Source organism: Carcharhinus amblyrhynchos, chromosome 12 (assembly GCF_965287045.1).
Source record: "Carcharhinus amblyrhynchos chromosome 12, sCarAmb.v2.hapA, whole genome shotgun sequence".
Lineage (NCBI taxonomy): Eukaryota > Metazoa > Chordata > Chondrichthyes > Carcharhiniformes > Carcharhinidae > Carcharhinus > Carcharhinus amblyrhynchos.
In genome coordinates this window covers 77,623,064-77,643,447 of record NC_137335.1, presented here as the reverse complement: position 1 = coordinate 77,643,447, position 20,384 = coordinate 77,623,064, and the positions used below count along the sequence as shown (strand labels likewise).

Genomic DNA, 20,384 nt, shown 5'->3' with positions numbered 1-20,384 from the left:
CACTACCTCCTAGGAGGACAGGGGTGGGTAACACGGGCGATAGCCTGAGGCCTGCTTGAACCAACGTCCCTTCAGCCTGCGGGTTCTCTGCACTGCAGTCGGCCTTTTCCTTGAAATTTACTTCACAATTTGGGGTGAGATCATTAACTTCCTCTGCAGAATTCTCATGTTTAATCTGTTTCCTGTCAATCCTTTCAATAATCCCGAAAACTCACAAAGACTCAAGCTCAGCCTTTTCGTAATCTGAACCTCTGACACCTGATTCTAATTGCTTTTACTTTAAAAGGCGTTCGGTGCCAGAAGATGCCCGCACTATTGATCTGATCACTGCCTGTGAAATCATCCTCAATGCAGCAATTGGTTTTCTGAACGTCACCTTCACAGCAACAACACAAAGCATGGAACTCGGTCACCTAACCCCCCCTTAAACTCCTCCACAGACAGGGAGCTAGCTTCTTACCCATGGGGGAGGGACTTTCTGGTCACAATCGCTCCCCCCCACCCCCCCCCACAGGACTGGAAATTCCCACCTGACGTCAACAATAAAGAAAATTACAGCACAGAAACAGGCCCTTCGGCCCTCCAAGCCTGCACCCATCGTGGTGCCCGTCTGAACTAAAACTCCTTACCCTTCCAGGGTTCATATCCCTCCATTCCCATCCTATTCATGCATTTGTCAAGACGCCCCTTAAAAGTCACTGTCATATCTGCTTCCGTGACTTCCCTGGGTATCGAGTTCCCTCTGTGTAAAAAACTCTTACATTTCCTTTAAACCTTGCCCCTCACACCTTCAACTTGTGCACCCTAGTAATTGACTCTTCCACCCTGGGAAAAAGCTTTTATCTGCTCTGTCCATGCCCCTCATAATCTTGTAAACTTCCATCAGATTGCAGCCCCCTGCCCCCATCCCCTTAACCTCCATCGTTCCAGTGAGGACAAACCAAGTTTCTCCTACTTCTCCTCAGAGCTAATGCCCTCCATACCAGGCAACATCCTGGTAAATCTTTTCTGTACTCTCTGCTAAGCCTCCACATCCCTCTGGTCGTGTGGCGAGCAGAACTGAACACCATCCGGACCTTTACACGGTCAATGGACCTTTACATGGTCCACCAAATTTATTGTCCTCACCCTCATACGGGTGCTGGGCAGCTGGAGAGAGGCCAAGCCATGATCCCTCCAAGGCATGGGGGGAGTGGAAAACAATGCTGGATGCGCCCTTCAGCCCAACAAACAGGCCCTGGCCAACCAATGACCCCTTTGAGATTTGAGTAGCAATTTTAAAGAGATCACACCAAAGAGGCTGGGGTGCAACAAAGAGCTGGGGATGCTGAGAAACATGGAGTCCAGTCGCAGCTGGGCCACGATAATCTAGTAGAACATCAGGACCCGTGGGGCTGAGTGGCAGCGCGATGGGACTGTCTCAGTCACTCATTCCCATGGCCGGGCCATGATCAACCGCGACTCAGTGGATGGTGCCATCACGATCGTGAAAAGAGCAGAAGGAGGCCATTTGGCCCTCTCGTCTGTGCTGGTCCTTTGCACCAGGTACTTGATGGGTCTCGCTGCCCACTCACTCAGCAATTTTATTTCCTTTTCAGTAAATATCCAGCGATCTTACTGTTAAATCTGACAAACAGCTCATGCAAAATATATTCGAGCTATTATAGCTGGAGAAGGAGCAACTCATAAACTAGAAGGAGGCCATTCGGCCCTTCAAGCCTGCTCTGCCATTCATTTTGATCATAGCTGATCATCAAATTCAATATCCTGATCCCTCCCTTCCCCCTATATCCCTTTGGTCCCAAGAGCTATATCTAATTTATTCTTGAAATTACACAATCTTTTGGCCTCAACTGTGATAATGAATTCCACACATTCACCGCCCTCTAGGTGAAGACATTTCTCTTCACCTCAATTCTGAAAGATTTACCCCTTATCCTCAAATTATGACTCCTCGTTCTGGACTCCCCCATCATGGGGAACATTCTTTCTGGATCTAACCTGTCTAACTCTGTTGGAATTTGATAAAGTTTCTGATTCACCGAGTTACTAGTGAGAACAGGCAGCTGCTAGCTCACAGTAGTATCTCACCGGATGAGGGGCTGGGAAGTGATAACACATTCATTCAGAAAGGGCTAAAGAGGAGACAAGGGATCCTTCCCCCTCCGCAAACCTGCCCGCTCCCTGACACCCCTCTTGCCAACTCCTCTCCCCTCCCCAAACAAGTTCAATTCAGAAATACAAAGCAGGTGATTTTGGTAACAGCGTATTCCGCCCCATGGCTATGATTAATGCTCATGGAAAGAGGCTGGGAAGGGGGTGGGAATAGACTGGGAAGAGACTGGGGAGAGACTGGAAAGAGATTGAGAAGAGACTGGAAAGAGATTGGGAAGAGGCTGAAATAGACTGGGAAGAGGGTGGGTGGGTTTCCTCCAGGTTTTCCAGTTTCCTTCCACAGTTCAAAGGTGTGCGGATTAGGTGGACTGGCCATGCCTAATTGCCCCCTAGTGTCAGGGGGCCTAGGTAGGGTAAATGTCATGGGGATTGGGCCCGTGTGGGATTGTGGTCGGTGCAGACTCGATGGGCTGTATGGCCTCCTTCTGCACCGTAGGGATTCTATGAAATCTATAAAAGAGAGTGGGAAGAGACTGAGAAATCCTCTCAGTGTCTGCCAGCATTGCTGGAGTCAAAACATAACAACCCACATTGTGTGTCAATCCCTGGAGGATCTGTCCCCTTGCTGTGTGCACGCTGCACTAACCCGATCGGACGAACATTATGCAGTTCAGGTTAAAAATCGTTTAATTCCTGTGTTTGGCAGCTCAGCTCCTGAACACAGCTGCCAAATGGAATCTGTATCCATTTTATCTAAATTGAATAAAAATCACCAAGAGGTTCGCGTGTGAACGGTTGTTTCTTTTGATATTATTTCGGTCCATATAAATCATAAGCTTTAAAATCAATACCTAATTCTGTGCTTGAACGGGATTGGGTGGTGGGCTGCGGTGTTGGACACTGCAGTGTAAGCATTTTCGCTGTCACCTTCACTGGTTCATATTTCAATTTACTGAAAGGGAGGCCAATTGATGGCATCAAATAAAAGATGTTTTATAAAGGAGGCGTCGCGAGCATTAATAGCGGCATTTAAAATACCTTCTCAATTCCCCTCTCCATCACTTCGCTGTCAGCCCCGGCTCAGCTGCTTGCACTCCAGTCTCTGAGCAACACCATTCCCAGTTCAAGACCGACCCCCCCCCGCCCCCCCACCCGCCTTCCTCCAGGATTTGAACATGGAAATCTACACTGATATTCCGGTACTGTACAGAGGGAGCGCTGGCACCATTGGAGGTGGTGTCTTTTCAGATGAGATGTTAAATCGTGACCCCAGATTGGGGGAATGTTGGTGATCCCGTGACAGTGTTTCAAAAGTGAGTAGTTATCCCCGCTGCCCTAGCCAACATTCACCACCTCAATCATAGAATCCCACAGTACAGAAGGAGGGCATTTGGCCCATCGAGTCTGCGCAGACCACAATCCCATCCCGGTCCTATTCCCGTAACCCCTCATATTTTAGCCCTCTAATCCCCCGACACTAGGGTCAATTTAGCATGGCCAATCAACCTAACCTGCACATCCTTGGACTGTGGGAGTCAACCTAATTCAAGGGGAGGCAGTGAGCGGCCTAATGATATTGTCAGTGGACTAGTTTCCAGAGACTCAGGGTAACGTTCTAGGGGCCTGGGTTCGAATCCCACCACAGCAGATGGTGAAATTTGAATTCAATAAATATTCTGGAATTAAAAGTCTAATGCAAACAATGAAACCATTGCCAATTGTTGTAAAAATTCACTAAGGTCCTTCAGGGGAGGAAATCTGCTGTACTTACCTGGTCTGGCCTACATGTGGCTCAGAGTCACAGCAACATGGGTGATTCTTAACTGCCCCTTCATTAAATGCTGGTCCAGCCACTGACGTCCACATCCCAGCATATGGACAGGTAAGGACATAAGAACATAAGAAATAGGAGCAGGAGTAGGCCATCTAGCCCTTCGAGCCTGCCCCGCCATTCGATAAGATCATGGCTGATCTGTCGTGGCTCAGTTCCACATTCCCGCCCTCTCCCCATAACCCTTAATCCCCTTGCCTATCAAAAACCTATCAACCCGCGTCTTAAATATATTTAGCGAGGCAGCCTCCACCACTTCAACGTGCAGAGAATTCCAGAGATTCACCACCCTTTGAGTGAAGAAGTTCCTCCTCAACTCCGTTCTAAACTGCCCCCCCCCCCTTTATCTTGAGGCTGTGCCCTCTAGTCCTACTGTCCTTTCTGAGCGGGAAGAGCCTCTCCACCTCTATCCTATCCATTCCATTCATCATCTCATATGTCTCAATGAGATCTCCCCTCATTCTTCTAAACTCTAACGAGTACAAGCCTCATTTATTCAGCCTCTCCTCATAGTTCAACCACCTCAACTCCGGTATCAGCCTAGTAAACCTCCTCTGCACTCCCTCCAAGGCCAAAATATCCTTGCATAAGTGCGGCGCCCAAAACCGCACACAGTACTCCAGCTGCAGCCTCACCAGTGCCCTATACAGCCGCAGCAAGACCTCCCTACTTTTATATTCAATCCCCCGCGCGATGAAGGCCAGCATCCCATTCGCCTTCCTGACCACCTGCTGCACCTGCAGGCTGGGTTTTTGCGACTCATGCACAAGGACCCCGAGGTCCCTCTGCACCGTCGCATGCTGCAGTTTTTCGCCATGTAAGTAATAGTCCTGACAACAGATTTTCTTCCCTAAAGGACCATAGTGAACCAGATGGGTTTTTGCAACAATTGATAATGGTTTTATTGTCATCATTAGGCTTTTAATTCCAGATTAACTGCTCCTTCAATAAATGCTGGTCCAACCAGTGATGTTCATATCCCATTCGTTGTTTAAGAAGGGTGCCAAGCAAAAGGCGGGGAATTCTCGGCCGGTTAGTTTAACGTCTGTTGTAGGTAAAATGTTAGAATCCGTCATCAAGGAGGAAATAGCGAGGCATCTTGAGAGGAATTGCTTGATAGAGCAGATGCAGCACGGTTTCGTTAAGGGGAAGTCGTGTCTGACAAATTTACTGGAGTTCTATGAGGATGTGTCTAGGGCGGTGGATAGAGGAGAGCCGGTGGATGTGGTCTTTCTTGATTTTCAGAAGGCGTTTGACAAGGTACCTCACAAAAGGTTATTGCAGAAGGTAAGGGGGCATGGAGTTGGGGGTAGGGTGTTAGCGTGGATAGAGGATTGGCTGTCTAATAGGAGGCAGAGAGTGGGGGTCAATGGGTGCTATTCGGATTGGCGGTTGGTGACTAGTGGAGTGCCCCAGGGGTCGGTGCTGGGGCCTCAGCTATTTACCATTTATATAGATGATCTGGAGGAGGGAACCGAGTGTATGGTGTTGAAATTTGCTGATGACACCAAGATTGGTGAAATGGCAAATTGCGCGGAGGGTGTGGAGAGTCTGCAGAAGGATCTAGGTAGGCTGGGCGAATGGGCCAGGAACTGGCAAATGGAATTTAATGTTGGCAAGTGCGAGGTGGTCCACTTTGGTAGGAATAATGGTAGGAAGCATTATTACTTACGTGGCGAAAAACTGCAGCAGGCGACGGTGCAGAGGGACCTCGGGGTCCTTGTGCATGAGTCGCAAAAACCCAGCCTGCAGGTGCAGCAGGTGGTCAGGAAGGCGAATGGGATGCTGGCCTTCATAGCGAGGGGGATTGAATATAAAAGTAGGGAGGTCTTGCTGCAGCTGTATAGGGCATTGGTGAGGCCGCAGCTGGAGTACTGTGTGCAGTTTTGGTCGCCGTACTTACGCAAGGATATTTTGGCCTCGGAGGGAGTTCAGAGGAGGTTTACTAGGCTGATACCGGAGTTGAGGTGGTTGAACTATGAGGAGAGACTGAATAAACTAGGCTTGTACTCGTTAGAGTTTAGAAGAATGAGGGGAGATCTCATTGAGACGTATAAGATGATGAATGGGATGGATAGGATAGAGGTGGAGAGACTCTTCCCGCTCAGAAAGGACAGTAGGACTAGGGGGCACAGCCTCAAGATAAAGGGGGGTGCGGTTTAGAATGGAGTTGAGGAGGAACTTCTTCACTCAAAGGGTGGTGAATCTCTGGAATTCTCTGCCCGTTGAAGTGGTGGAGGCTGCCTTGCTAAATATTTTTAAGACGCGGGTTGATGGGTTTTTGATAAGCGAGGGGATTAAGGGTTATGGGGAGAGGGCGGGAATGTGGAACTGAGCCACGACAGATCAGCCATGATCTTATTGAATGCCGGGGCAGGCTCGAAGGGCTAGATGGCCTACTCCTGCTCCTATTTCTTATGTTCTTATGTTCTTAAAAGTATTTCAAAAATGCCAAACTATCGGCTCAATTTCACATTGCTGTTCGTAGGAGCTTTCTAGTTTGAAATGGCCACCATGATTCCAACGTTATAATAGTGACCACATTTCAGAAAAGTACTTCCCTGTCCATAAAGATATGAGAGATCCAACGTCTGCTTAGCTCTGCTTGCTTCAGTCTATGCAAAGACTTCATCTATGCAAAGACTTCATTATAAGATACTTCTGCCTATGCAATTACATTTAAATGCTATGCTGTAGGGGCTAACTAACACTGCTAACTTGACTACATTTTAAAACTCAGAAGGCATACTGGGTTAGCTAAAAATTGACTGCACTTCTAAAGGGTACACAAGGCAGGCAAAACAGGTTTTTCGTAACAGCAGCTGTAAGGTTTGTTTTTCTAAATGGAGGCAGCATGTGAAGGACACTTACAATAACGAGAAAAGGTTGGGACATATTGTGGATTTTAGTGTGTGTTTTCAGTTCACTTTCAAGCCTCCTGTTAAGAATTCAGTGCAGGAGCTGGCAGTAGAAGTTAGACTCCAAGTTTGCTTTGCTTTTCCTTTTCACTCTATCATGTTAATATTCTTAGGTTCTGTTCATTAAAAGAAATTCATTCTAAAATTTGTACCAGTGCTGTTCAATGAATGTTCAAAGGAATGAACAGACCCAACAAGATGGTTAAGGTGGTTGTAAAAAATGCTCTATAAATGTAAATGCCCTCTTGTAAGCATTGGCTCCTCGCCAGTCAGCCTCATCTGTCTCCTTTTATTTGATCAAGGCAAGGTTGGCAAGGTCACCACTGCCCATCCCCTGTTGTCGTGAGGTGGTGGTAGATCTATCACTGCAAGTGCTTTTTGCCCACCTTGCTCCCAAGATGATGCTGGGTAAAGGCATCCAGGACACTCACCCAGTAAGCAGTAAGGATCTTTTGTCTGAGGCAGGGAAATATAGAATGGGGAACTCAAAGATGAAGAGATTGCTGTTGTTGTCCCTTCTCATGATACGGATCATGATTAAGGTGTTGTCAGGGTAATAGAGATATTATATACCAGCCCTGAAGGGAGCATAATGAAGACTGATTTATGGGTGAGGTGATTGTTCTAGGGAGAGTCACTGAGTAGACCAGGCATGTGCTGTCTATAACTGAGCAAAACAACCACACTAAAGCATAAAGTAAAAGTTTATTTATTAATCACAAGTAGGCTTACATTAACACTGCAATGAAGTTACTATGAAAATCCCCTAGTCGCCACACTCCAACACCTGTTCGGGTGCACTGAGGGAGAATTTATTATGGCCAGTGCACCTAACTAGCACATCTTCCAGACTGTGGGAGGAAACTGCAGCACCTGAAGGAACTATGAGAAAAATGTGCACACTCCACAAGACTGACCCAAGCTGGGAATCGTACCAGGGTCCCTGATGCTGTGAGGCAGCAGTGCTAGCCACCGATATACAATGCCTGAGAGGCATGAGAGGGTTGATTTGGAAGGACGGTGATCTTGGCTGGAAATCACAGATGGAGGATTAAAATATTGGCTATTTACAATTCAGATTGAAGAGAAATTTCTTTGCTCAGTGGTCCGTGAACGATTGGAATTTTAGATTCCAGACAGCTGTCCGTCACTGAACATTTTCAAGATGGAGGTCAACAAGTGGAAGACGGTTGAAAGGAGCTGAATTGTAAAGACACCGAATACCATCAACAATAATAGAAAGCACTCGCCTCTGGCCCTGCATTGCAGATTAATTTGGAGATTTGGGGTCAGGTTTCTTTTCGAAACACTTTACCAGTGCGATGTCAAGGTGCGAAACACTTTACCAATCCAAGATGGAGGCGACTTCTTGCAAGCAGTGCCCAACATACCTTCTAATTCCATCTTCTACTCTCGTTCTGTGCTTCTGAAACTTCATTCTGACTCTTTTGAAACTACATTCTGCACCCTCTCATTTCCTTCTCTATGAACGGTTTGTCTGTATAGCGCACAAGAAACAGTACTTTTCACTGTGTGTTGCTACATGTGACAATAATAAATCAAATCGAATGTGCACACACATGTGCATTCCAGTAGGTCTCTCCGCCCTGTGCGATGCAATGTTTCCAAAGTATAGATGAATGCACGTCTTGCTATTCTTAGAAACATCTTGTCACTTGTGACAACACCAACTGAGACTAAGTGCGGAGGCACAGCCGGCAGGTAGACCAATTAACAGAAATCTACTAACATTCTTCAGAATCTCTTCCTTTTTTAGAACAAAAGAGGGGGGAGGGGGGGAAACAGGAAGGAAAACAAACTTGCATTGAATAGTAATCCTCGAGCGAGGAGAGGTCAGTGCAGTAATTAAAGCTTTATTGTGGCTGTGCAGATCAACAGCGCAGGCACCAAGCACGTCCAGGTCAATAAGAAATGTAAAACATTCCCAACTTCATCCGGTTAAAGAAAACAGAACTTGCATTTTCAACTCGAAGCGTTAACTCTGTTTCTCTCTCCACAGATGCTGCCAGCACTTTCATTGCATTCAGATAGCGCCTTTTTCAAACTTGGGGTCTCCCAAAGAACTTCATAACCAACTCAGAACCTTAGAAGTGTAGTTGTTGTTGTAATGCACCCAGCAAGCTCCCCACAAGCAACAACAATGAGCCCATTCACTGACTACATTCACATCATGGCCGGCACAGTGGTTAGCACTGCTGCCTCGCAGAGCCAGGGACCCGGGTTCAATTCCGGCCTTGGTCACTGTCTGTGTTGAGCTTGCACCTTCTCCCCGTGTCTGCGTGGGTTTCCTCCAGGTGGTCTGGTTTCCTCCCACAATCCAAAGATGTGCAGATTAGGTTGATTGGCCATGCTGAATTGATCCTAGCGTCGGGGGATTAGCTAGGGTAAATATATGGGGTTACGGGAATGGGGCTGGATGGGATTGTGGTCAGTGCAGACTCAATGGGCCGAATGGCCTTCTTCTGTACTGCAGGGATTCTATGATTTCGTGGTCACCATTACTGAGACTAGCTCTATAATTCCAGATTCATTAATATATTACCAGCTGGGATTTGAACCCATGTCCCCAGAGCTTTAGCATGGGCCTCTAAATTACTGGTTCTGCGACATTACCACGATGCCACTGTCATCCATCAGGGTATAGCTGGGTGGAAAGTGACTGCCATACCCCTGGTGCAGCTTTGGTGATTTATGTTAGAGTTGGGCACCTCATTTATCAGCCATTTCTCCCACAACTATTGACTTGTCATAGATCTGCACTATTCCCTGATTCACCTACACCCCAAATTAAATATTTTCATCTTTGTATTCGAATCTTGCCTGGGCTTCTCTCCTCAGCATCTCTGTAACCTCCTCCAGCCTCACCATCCTCAAAGACATCTCTCTCCCTCCACCACAACAGCAAGAAAAGTGGTTCTGATGGAAGGTCATCAACTTGAAATGTTGACATGCTTTCTCTCTCCATTGATGCTGCCTGGTTTGATGAGAACTTTCAGCATTTTCTGTTTTTGTGCCTTCCTTCAATTCTCATCGCTTATCCAACCCCCAAACCCTTTTGCCCACCAGTAGCAGCCATACCTCCAGTCTTGCAGGTCTCAGGCTCTGGAATTCTCTCCCTAAGTCTTTTCATTCCTGTCTCTCCTGCGTTGTCTCCCTTCTCCTTCAAGAGAGATCTGAAATCGGTCTGCGCAAATCTCTGAGCATTACCAGAGATCCCAGCCACAGACTGACCCCTCTACCATTTGGGAGGTGCTACAGATGCATTCGAGCCCGTACAACTAGACTCAGGAAGAGCTTCTTCCCCAGATCTGTTACCCAGCTGAACTGCTTCCTTTTACAGATTCCCAGGCCATGGGCATTGTGCAATATGCATGTATACACTTAATGACTATTGGCACTATTTTATAGTGACTACTGCATTTGCTTTTCTTTTGTATCTTGGGAGCCTGCAAGCTCACTTTTTGTTGAATTTATAGTTGTGCACTACAGAATCATAATAAAGTTGAATTGAAATTGAATTGAAGGTGTTCTCCTCCTTTGGTGGGAGAGTCTGTTATTGTCCGATTACCTCCTTCCGAAACATCTTGGAATGGTTTGCTATGTTCCAGATACAATTTACTGTGCGTCAGCAGCGGTAGTTGTGAAATAGTTAAACCAGTCAGCTGTGACCACGGTTTGTAGGTGCAGAAATGTCAGTTTGCAGCCAGCTTTTTAATGACTATTTATCTGGCAAATTGATGTTGGCAGTGGGATATCTCCCCGTGCTGCCAATCCAAGGTTAAACAGAAGGATGTTGTGCTACAAAGGGCTGTATGATTCGACCTGGGTGAATTTGCACACTCTGTTGTGAAGGTTTAAACAAGGGGTAGTATTTACGACCACTAAGATCTTCATTCTAATCCACAGTTATCGGTGTGGTAACATAGGAATTCATAGCAGTTGATTTAAACATCAGAAGAGCATGGGGCAAATCCTCCTCTGTGCTCAGGTAAGTCTGCGCCAAGTTCCTTACAGGGGTCGCAAACTGCACACTCGACCCACGCGCGACTTCATGTCATTTTTATCTTTTCACAATGGGGTCAAGTTTGCAGCGCAGTTTGCAAGCCTTGCCAGAATATGAGAGGCGCGTGGGTGGGTCATTTAGAAGACTCGCCTTGGTTTTCTAACACAGCGTCCCTGCTTCCAACAGGGTTTACAAATCCATCTAAACCTCACCCCTCACCCCTCCTACCCATCTTCATTCTAAGCCTCTGACCCCTTAAACTCTGTACCCCTCCCCATGTACCCTCCATAACTAATTACTCAGTACACACCAAGTACTGCCCTCAGACTCCATGCAATATTAATGAAAAATACTTTATAGTCCTTGACAAAAAACATACACTTCCCACTATCTAATAAATGTCTCCATATCACTGATATTGATAAAAAAATGCATTAGACCATGTGAAAATAAACTTGTAACCCTTGTAATCTTATTTGTGCGTGTCAGCAAACCAGAAACCACCTAAAAGGGACAATCTGTTATTCTAGATTCTTGAACTGTCACTCATTTTGGGGGCAATGGAAGGCCTAATGGGCTAGAACCCATCAGGACTTGAAACTCAGTGAAGCATTGATAACGGGCACAGCTCTCCATTAATAGGCTACTCTCTCAGAAGGGAAGGACAGCAAGTGCTCATTTTAATGTCAAAGCAGAGTACCCATCAATCAATGTAATGAAGCAGGTGGTTAGACTTTTTCACCACCATGTTGTCAAAACCAGTTTTTTTCTTAAAATCAGCTTAGAGCCATTTAAAATCATGGTAGGAAAGATGGCAGCACAAGCTGGCATGGCATCTTGTATTATTTTTCATGCTTTCTCCATTTGAAAAGCACTGTTAGGCATGTCATTCACTCAAGGGACATGTGTATCGCTGGCCAGCCAGCATTTTATTGCCCATCCCTAGTTCCCTTTGGTCGGCAATTGAGAATCAACCGCATTGCTGTGGCTCTAGAGTCACATGTAAGCCAGACCAGGTCAGAGCGGCAAATTTCCTTCCCTAAAGGACATTAGTGAATCAGATGGGTTTTTCCGATAATTGACAGTGGTTTCATGGTCATCAGTAGATTCTTAACTCCAGATATTTTTATTGAATTCAAATTCCACCAGCTACTGTGGTGAGATTCGAACCCAGGTCCCTGGAACATTAGCCAAGTTTCTGTATTAATCGCCTAGCGATAATACCATTAGGCCATCGTTTCCATCCACCAGGTAGGTCAATGTAAGGGTGAAGTTACCTTGAAAAGAAAGAACCATATCATGTGTCACTGCATTAAAAATGCATCTACCTTACAGCACATCACTTAATCCTGATAGAGAGTCATAGAGAGAGAAACTGCACAGAATCAGGCCCTTCGGCCCACCATGTCTATGCTGACCGTCAAGTATCAATCTACATTAATCCTATTCATCAGCGTTTAGTCCATAGCCTACTATGTTATTTAAAGCACTTTACACTTATCTCCTTAGCATATTCCAGACCCATCAGCAAGTTTTCCAATTCCTCATGAACTGTCAAACCTGATGTGCTTTTTTCCTAGACTTCCGAAGCCCAGACCCTTGATGGAAATTGTGTGCGAGTACAAATCTGATCCCCCCCAACCACCCCCACTGGTCCCTGGTGCTGTGAGGCAACAGTGCTCACCATTTGTGTCACTGTGCCAAGCAGCGAAATTCCAGCGAAACTTCTACCAGTATCTTGTCCAATGGGAGCCTGTTCTGAAGAAGAGTTATAGAATCACACAATCCCTATAGCACAGAAGGAGGCCATTTGGCCCATCAAGTCTGCACTGACCACAATCCCACCCAGGCCCTTTTCACGTATTTACCCCGCTGGTTCCCCCTGACATTAAGGGGCAATTTAGCATGGCCACTCCACCGAACCCACACATCTTTGGACTGTGAGAGGAAGCCGCAGCACCCAGAGGAAACCCACAAAGACACAGGGAGAACGTACAAAATCCACGCAGACAGTGACCTGAGCCGGGAATTGAACCCGGGTCCCTGGACCTGTGAGGCAGCAGTGCTGATCACCGTGTCACCATGCCGCCCTTAGTCATATTGGACTCAAAACCTTAACCTTGTTTCTCTCTCCACAGATACTGCCAGACCTGCCGGGGTTTTCCAGTGCGCGGTTTTCATTTCTGAAACATATCGTCCACTGATCAATCAGAGACTAGCAGTGGTGGTGGTCAAGAGAGACACTTCTTGGGTCAGTACATCAGCATTGACAAATGTGTGATAAGCGGAACCTAATAGAAGATCAATAAAATGAGTGCTTTCGCACAGATTCGTTCTTGGCAGTCAAGATAATAAATATTCGCTCCAATACGTAAGGTCAAAAGGATAGCAAAGTGTACTGCTTCCCTGTCAGGGGCAGGTTGCAGCTACAGACAGCTCACTCTGCACTGGCAATGGAAGAGTTAAAAGAATCCACAAATCAAGTGACAGTAAGAAGGGTTGCTTGGCAACAGCAATCCGAGTATTTTATGGCCCAACCATTGTACGCAGCGACACTGCAGGATGAAGGAATGTTGTTTCAGTTGTTCTCCAGTAATGGTTCAGTCATCGACAGAATCATCTAATACTGTAAAAGCAATAAGCTGCTATATTAGAACCACCTGGGTCTAGGTCCATTATATATAATATTTTGTATATTACATTAAAAATATTATTTATCATCGAATCAGAGGATCCTTACAGTGCAGGAGGAGGACATTTGGCCCATCGAACCTGCACCAATTCTCCGACAATAATTCCATCCAGGCCCTATCCCCATAACCCCACATATTTTCAATGCACATGGCTGTATATATTCATACACACACCAATTCTCCAATAACAATCCCACCCGGATCCTATCCCTGTAACCCCCATGTATTTGCCCTGCATATAGCTGTATATATATTCATACACACACTGTCATGTGTGGAGAGGTATATGACACAAAAGCTTACATAAAAATTCTGAAATAAAAACAGATAATGTGAGAACTGTACGGCCAGTCAGTCAGTAACTAAAAATAGCAAGGTGTTACCCCGACATCCTCAGATTCCATGCAATATCAATGGAAAATATTATACATTCCTTGGCTGATAAATCTAAACCTCCCCTGACTGCCATCAGATAAAAGTCTCTAAATCATTGATACTGTAACAAATGTTTTCTGCCTTGTGGAAGAAAGCCCACAATAGTTGCAGTCTCATTTGATGGCAATATTAGAATATCAACCTTATTAGAGCTGGAAAAGGAGGCAGAGAGGAGCGCATGACAGAATGGAGAGAACCAAAGGAAGACGACGCTGGAGTCCAGGGAGTAAAGGTCGCAGGTCAGATGTGCCGTGATCAAGATGGGTTTCATGTATTGTGAAAATAGACGAGGTCAGCATTTATTTTAGATAGCATCATTATTCTAGGCTGTAAGTCAGTAAGAGGTCTCACAACACTAGGTTAAAGTCCAACAAGTTTATTTGGAATTACGAGCTTTCACGGCATTGCTCCTTCATCAGGTAAGTCACCTGATGAAGGAGGAGCGCTCCAACAGCTTGTGATTCCAAATTAACCTGTTGGACTTTAACATAGGCTTTAACTGGACACAGCGTTGTGGTGCATCCCTTAACAGTCTGTGCCCCTTAACAGGGGCAGCACGGTGGCACAGAATAAATGGGTGAGTGCCAAAATGAAAATAGAAGGCAGTGAGATGCCAAGAAAATGTTAAGCATTTGTCTATTCAGGTGTCCAACACTAATTTAAAACAAAAAATGGCAATATACTAGCTGATAGTACTCTGTAAGCCTCATACAAAAAGTCTACCAACTGAATTTGCTCAAATTCTCAGTAAATGATAGGTCCCCTGCTTTTCTATGTGATGTACTGCTGCCTCACAGTACAAGGGACACGGGTTCGATTCCCAGCTTGGGTCACTGTCTGTATCTGCATGGAGGTCCTCCAGGTGCCCCGGTTTCCTCCCACAGTCTGGTTAGGTGGATTGACCCAAATAGGTGCCGGAGTGTGGCGCCTAGGCGAATTTCACAATAACTTCATTGCAGTGTTAACGTAAGCCTTCCTTGTGACTAATAAAAATAAACTTTAAACTTTTCGTAGACCCAGCCCAATATTTCTAGTTTCACCTAACATGAAGACAAAGGAAAGTTGCAGAGACAGTGATTCATCTTTCCACTGAGTGTGCAGCAGCCCATTGCCTCAGCACAGCCTTCAGTGACTTGAAATCTCAGCTCCCCCTGTGTTTATCAGACTGTTGCTCTCACCAAAGCATTACCTTTCAAAAAAAGAAGCAGGTTGAGATCATCATCATTTGTTCCGGCACATTATCAGTCAGCTCTCTAGAAAGCTGGTCAGTTTTACCTGGCTCACCAACTTTCAGAATGATCCTGTCTTCGCTGCTTGCTTTCCTCACTTCATTGAAGAGCTCACACCTCTTCATCCGAATGGTACTGCCAAAAGCAGTAACAACTTGTGCTTCAATAACATCTTTAACAGATTAACATGTCCGAAGGCACATTGTCAAACCAGATCCAATATCATGCCGTGTAAGCAGATACAATAGCAATGCTTAAGAGGCATCTTGACAGATACATAAATTGGCAGGGATACGGAGCGGGTAGAGGCAAAAGGTCTTCAGTTTAGAAAGGCGCCATGTATCAGCGCAGGCTTGGCGGGCCGAGGGGCCTGCTCCTGTGCCACGCTGTTCTTTGTTCATTGTTTGCATATGAGCACAAGTGACCAAGAAGGTAGGCTTTAAGCAACCATCTTAAAGGAGGGGGTAAAGGGGTGGAGATGTTTAAGGAAGGATTCTATAGCATAAACAGCTGAAGGCAAGGCTGCTAATGCTGGAGTCACCAAATAAAAAAAAAATCGGGGATAGGCGAGAGACCATAATTGGTGGAGTTTGGGGCTCTCGGAATGTTGTCAGGCTGGAGGAGATTATAGAAATAGGGAGGGACCTGGAAACAGGGATGAGAATTTTAGAATGGAGCCATTATCAGTTTGGGAGAAAATGTAGGTCAGGGAGCTGAGGTAGTATTGGTGAAGGTTGTTTAATGGGAGTTAAGATACAGAATGCAGAGTGTTGGATAGGCTGAAGGATGGATGGTAAGAGACCAGCCAAGGGAGGGGTTTTGCTAACGAGAGCATTAATCCAGTTTTCAGACACTTTTATATCCTGTATTTATGGGTGATACGATGTTGTACACACATGAAAGAGACAGCCACGATGAATGCTGCGGTTGATGGTCATAGGACAATTTTATGTCGGAAAAGTTCCTTAATTGTCGTGAATCCTCCGACTACTGACAGGCCAGGAAGCATTTCCTTTTAATATGGATTACCAATTGGAATTTAAATAACATTATATTGTCACGTTATTGAATGCACATATTTCTTTTCAGAGACCCGGCGTCAATAGCAGCAGTTGTCAATTAAAGAGGACCATTTCTATGGCCTATTTTAATGATGTTCCAAATCTTGCTTGTTCTGTGACACTCACTATTTACACTGAGATTTACTGAGATGAGGTAGTGGTTGCAGAGGTGAAGGTGGGATCATTACTGTGAGGAATTTTCTTCACTGAGTAATCTATCTGACTATCTCACCCCCTTGCCTCCAAGCTCCCCATTTTAACCTTGTATTGAAACCTTGTTTTTAATGCATTTCTCCTCTGTGGTCGCCACATAACATCAGAGAGAAACAAGAGATGGCCAACATACTGACAATCACAGAATCCCTACAGTACAGGAGGAGGCCATTTGGCCCATCGATAACAATCCCACCTAGGATACTTATCCCGCACTGTCAATAATGCCACTCCACATATTACCCCACTAATCCCTCTAACCTAAGCATCCCAGGATAACAAGGGGCAATTTAGCATGGCCAATGCACCTAACCCGCACATCTTTGAAGTGTGGGAGGAAACCAGAGCACCCAGAGGAAACCCACGCAGACACAAGAAGAATGTGCAGACTCCACATAGTGATCCAAGCTGGGAATCGAACCTGGGTCCCTGGAGCTGCGAGACAGCAGTGTCAAACACTGGGCCACTTCTTCCAATGCAATCTCAAGTCCAACGGGTCACCAATGCTGGGACACTCAGCAGTAGATAATGCCCCTCTGAAGTCTCAGGTTGGAGGTAAAAGATCCCACAGTGCTGCTCCAAATAAAAGAGAGGAGCATTCTTCGCCCAAATCCTGGGTCACAATTTCTTCGTGAATGTGCTTCCTGTCACTATTGGCACAGCCACAGAACCTCACACAATCATAAATACAAATAAATACAAATGCTACAGATAAGCTGCACAGGAACCAAACACTTAGAAAAAAAAAATCAGAATAGACGGGATTGCCTACATTTTGGCAAGTTGTTTGATTTAGTTTGCATATTAAAATAATCTCCCCCCATTGCTGTGCAGATTTATTCTGAATAGTAATATATTCAGGGAACCGAATCTCACATCAACACTCGGTTCTCTCTGGAGATTTTGCACAGTTTGCAAAGGATCCGTTCCATTCTGAAATGGTTCTATAATTTCGCTGATTTTGGTCCAATGCCTCGACTCTGAGGGAAGTGTAAAATTGTTATTGAAACTGTTTCCAGGACCGTAACTCAGCCAAACATATGAACAATTTTACCCTTCCCTTAGAGTTTGAGGTATTGGATCCGAATCCGAGCAGAACTACAGGAAGCTGAGGGAGGATGTACAGAGCGAATTCTGGTCTCATTCTGTCTTTCCGTTTTGGGCTTGTTAATTGATAAATGCCCTTCAAAGGGGGATTAAAGCGCAAAAAGGCTGAAATGTTCTCACATTAACTCCCTATTCTCAGTAGAGGAAGGAAATGCTGCTGGCTTGGCGATGCTGTAAAATGGTGTCGGAGCAAATTGCTTTGGGATTTGATTTTACAGTTCCTCAGCTACAAACCTCATCATGAATTTAGCAGCCAAGGGACAGCATCCGTAGCTAATTGAGCCAGACTTTAAAGTTCCACAAAATGATGGTTTTAACACAGTTTTTCATATATATGTAAAGACAGAAAGAGACAGCAAGGCCTGAAAGGACCTAGGCCACGCAAGGGAAGAGAAACCTGTCGTATCAGAAACATCTCAAAATGTTTCATCTTTGAGTGAATCGTATCGAAGAGCTTGAGTTATAGAATCCTAGAATCACTGAATCCAACAGTGCAGAAGGAGGCCATTCGGCCCACTGAGTCTAGAAACTAGAAAGAGTGCAGAAAAGATTTACTAGGATGCTACTGGGACTTGATGGTTTGAGTTATAAGGAGAGGCTGAATAGACTGGGACATTTTTCTCTGGAGCGTATGAGGCTGAGGGGTGACCTTATAGAGGTCTATAAAATAATGAGGGGCATAGATCAGCTAGACAGTTAATATCTTTTCCCAAAGGTAGGGAAGTCTAAAACTAGAGGGCATGGGTTTAAGGTGAGAGGGGAGAGATACAAAAGTGTCCAGAGGGGCAATTTTTCCACACAGAGGGTGGTGAGTGTCTGGAACAAGCTGCCAGAGGTAGTAGTAGAGGTGGGTACAATTTTGTCTTTTAAAAAACATTTAGACAGTCACATGGTATAGAGGGATATGGGTCAAATGCGGGCAATTGGGATGAGCTTAGGGGTTTTTAAAAAAATGGTGGCATGGACAAGTTGGGCCAAAGGGCCTGTTTCCATGCTGTAAAATTCTATGACTCTACCCCTTATTCTTAGACTGTGACCCCTAGTTCTGCACTTTCACAATATCGGGAACATTCTTCCCACATAGTTTACGTGCTCAGGTCCTCGACTGAGGCTTGAACAAACATCTGACTTTGAGGTGACAGTACACACTGATTTTTTTTTACTCTTTTACGGCTGGGCCAGCATTTATTGCCCATCCCTAATGACCCTTGAACTGAGCGGTTTGCTGGGCCATTTGAAAGGATGATTGAGAGTCAACCACATTACTGTGGGTTTGGAGTCACCTATAGGCCAGACCGGGTAAGGGCAGCCGATTTCCTTCCCCAGAGGGGCATTAGTGAAGCAGATGATGATTAATTCATGGCCACCATTACTGAGGCTGACTTTATATTCCAGATTGTATTAATTGATTTTAAATTTCATCCTGCTGGGATTTGAACCCAGGTCCTCAGAGCATTAACCGGGGTCTCCGAATTACTAATGCAGCAACATTACCACTACACTACCCCATGCTAAATTTGGGATCAAAATGAATACCTTTCCGAGACAGGTGAGCATCTTGAACACTGAGTGGGGTACAGACAAAGCAGTATTTATATACACACGTACTTGGTCAGATCTTCAATTTCTTTCCCCCACAGCCAGGTGAATCCTAACAAACCACATTGTGGGCAGCTCTCACACACCTATCCTCAAAATCCCCAATTGATGCAGAACTGATTTCTGATCAGCTATCTGTCAGCAGTCACCTATGCTGACATTGCAAGGCAAAGATACTTAGTATAAACCAGTCCAATAGATAACAAGGCAATGCTCCATCAGGTTTAACACCCAGGCTGTTACATGAGTAAACACAGCAAGAAGTCTGACAATACCAGGTTTAAGTCCAACCGATTTATTTGATAGTAGCCTCACAAGCTTTCGGGGTTTGTCCCTTCTTCAGGTGAATGGAGACTTCTGGCCTCAGGCAGGGCATATAACAGCACGGACAGTTTACAGGTCTGTCTGTGCCTTATATGCTCTGTCTGAGACCAGAACTCTCCATTCACCTGATGAAGCAACGAACCCCGAAAGCTTGTGAGTTTACTATCAAATAAATCAGTTGGACTTAAACCTGGTGTTGTCAGACTTCTTACTGTGTTTACCCCAGTCCAACACCGGCATCTCCACAACATGAGTAGATACAGCCAGGGGCATTAAGCCGTGTGTTCCTCAGGAACACAGCCCCTGAGAAAACGACTGCAAAACTGGATGAGGTCAAATGGGAGCTATTCTTTCCTCTTCCAGTTATAGAGCATTGCTTACTTCACGATTAGCTGACAGACAGTGTGGGCTGGCTGCAAAAAAAATTACAATTTCTACAATCAAGAAGCTTTAAACCCATTCATGTTCCCAAGAATGCACTCCTCTCTCTCACCATGCCCCTTAACCTATTCCCTCCAGAATGAGGGACTGGATCTTATATGTCACTGCTGTGAAGTGAAGGTACGGACAGGCCACCTCCCCCGGCCGTACCCCCACATTACACTGGGCAGTCGGACACTGTCAGCAACCTTTCAAATGAAAGCTAACAGGTCAGTTAAGGTTGGTTAGGGAGCCTGTTAATGTGAAGCATATGCTGCCCACGCCAACATACAATTAGTGTATTTTTTAAGTCTAAGCGAGGAAAGGTGGGGAGGAAGGCAGGGAGGGGGGCACCTCCAAGATGTCACCCTCCCCCCCCCCCCCACTTCCTTCTGCACCGCCTGTCCATAAAAGC

At 45.5% G+C, this 20,384-nt stretch overlaps 1 protein-coding gene and 1 pseudogene across 5 annotated transcripts in view; both read right to left on the bottom strand.

The window, feature by feature from the left end:
- Positions 1-20,384, bottom strand: part of smyd3 (SET and MYND domain containing 3) — a 664,143-nt gene that overhangs the window by 301,011 nt on the left and 342,748 nt on the right. The gene's annotated exons all lie outside the window — the stretch shown is intronic.
- The window catches only part of LOC145350678 (small ribosomal subunit protein uS5-like), a 91,218-nt pseudogene that overhangs the window by 61,449 nt on the left and 9,385 nt on the right, over positions 1-20,384 (bottom strand).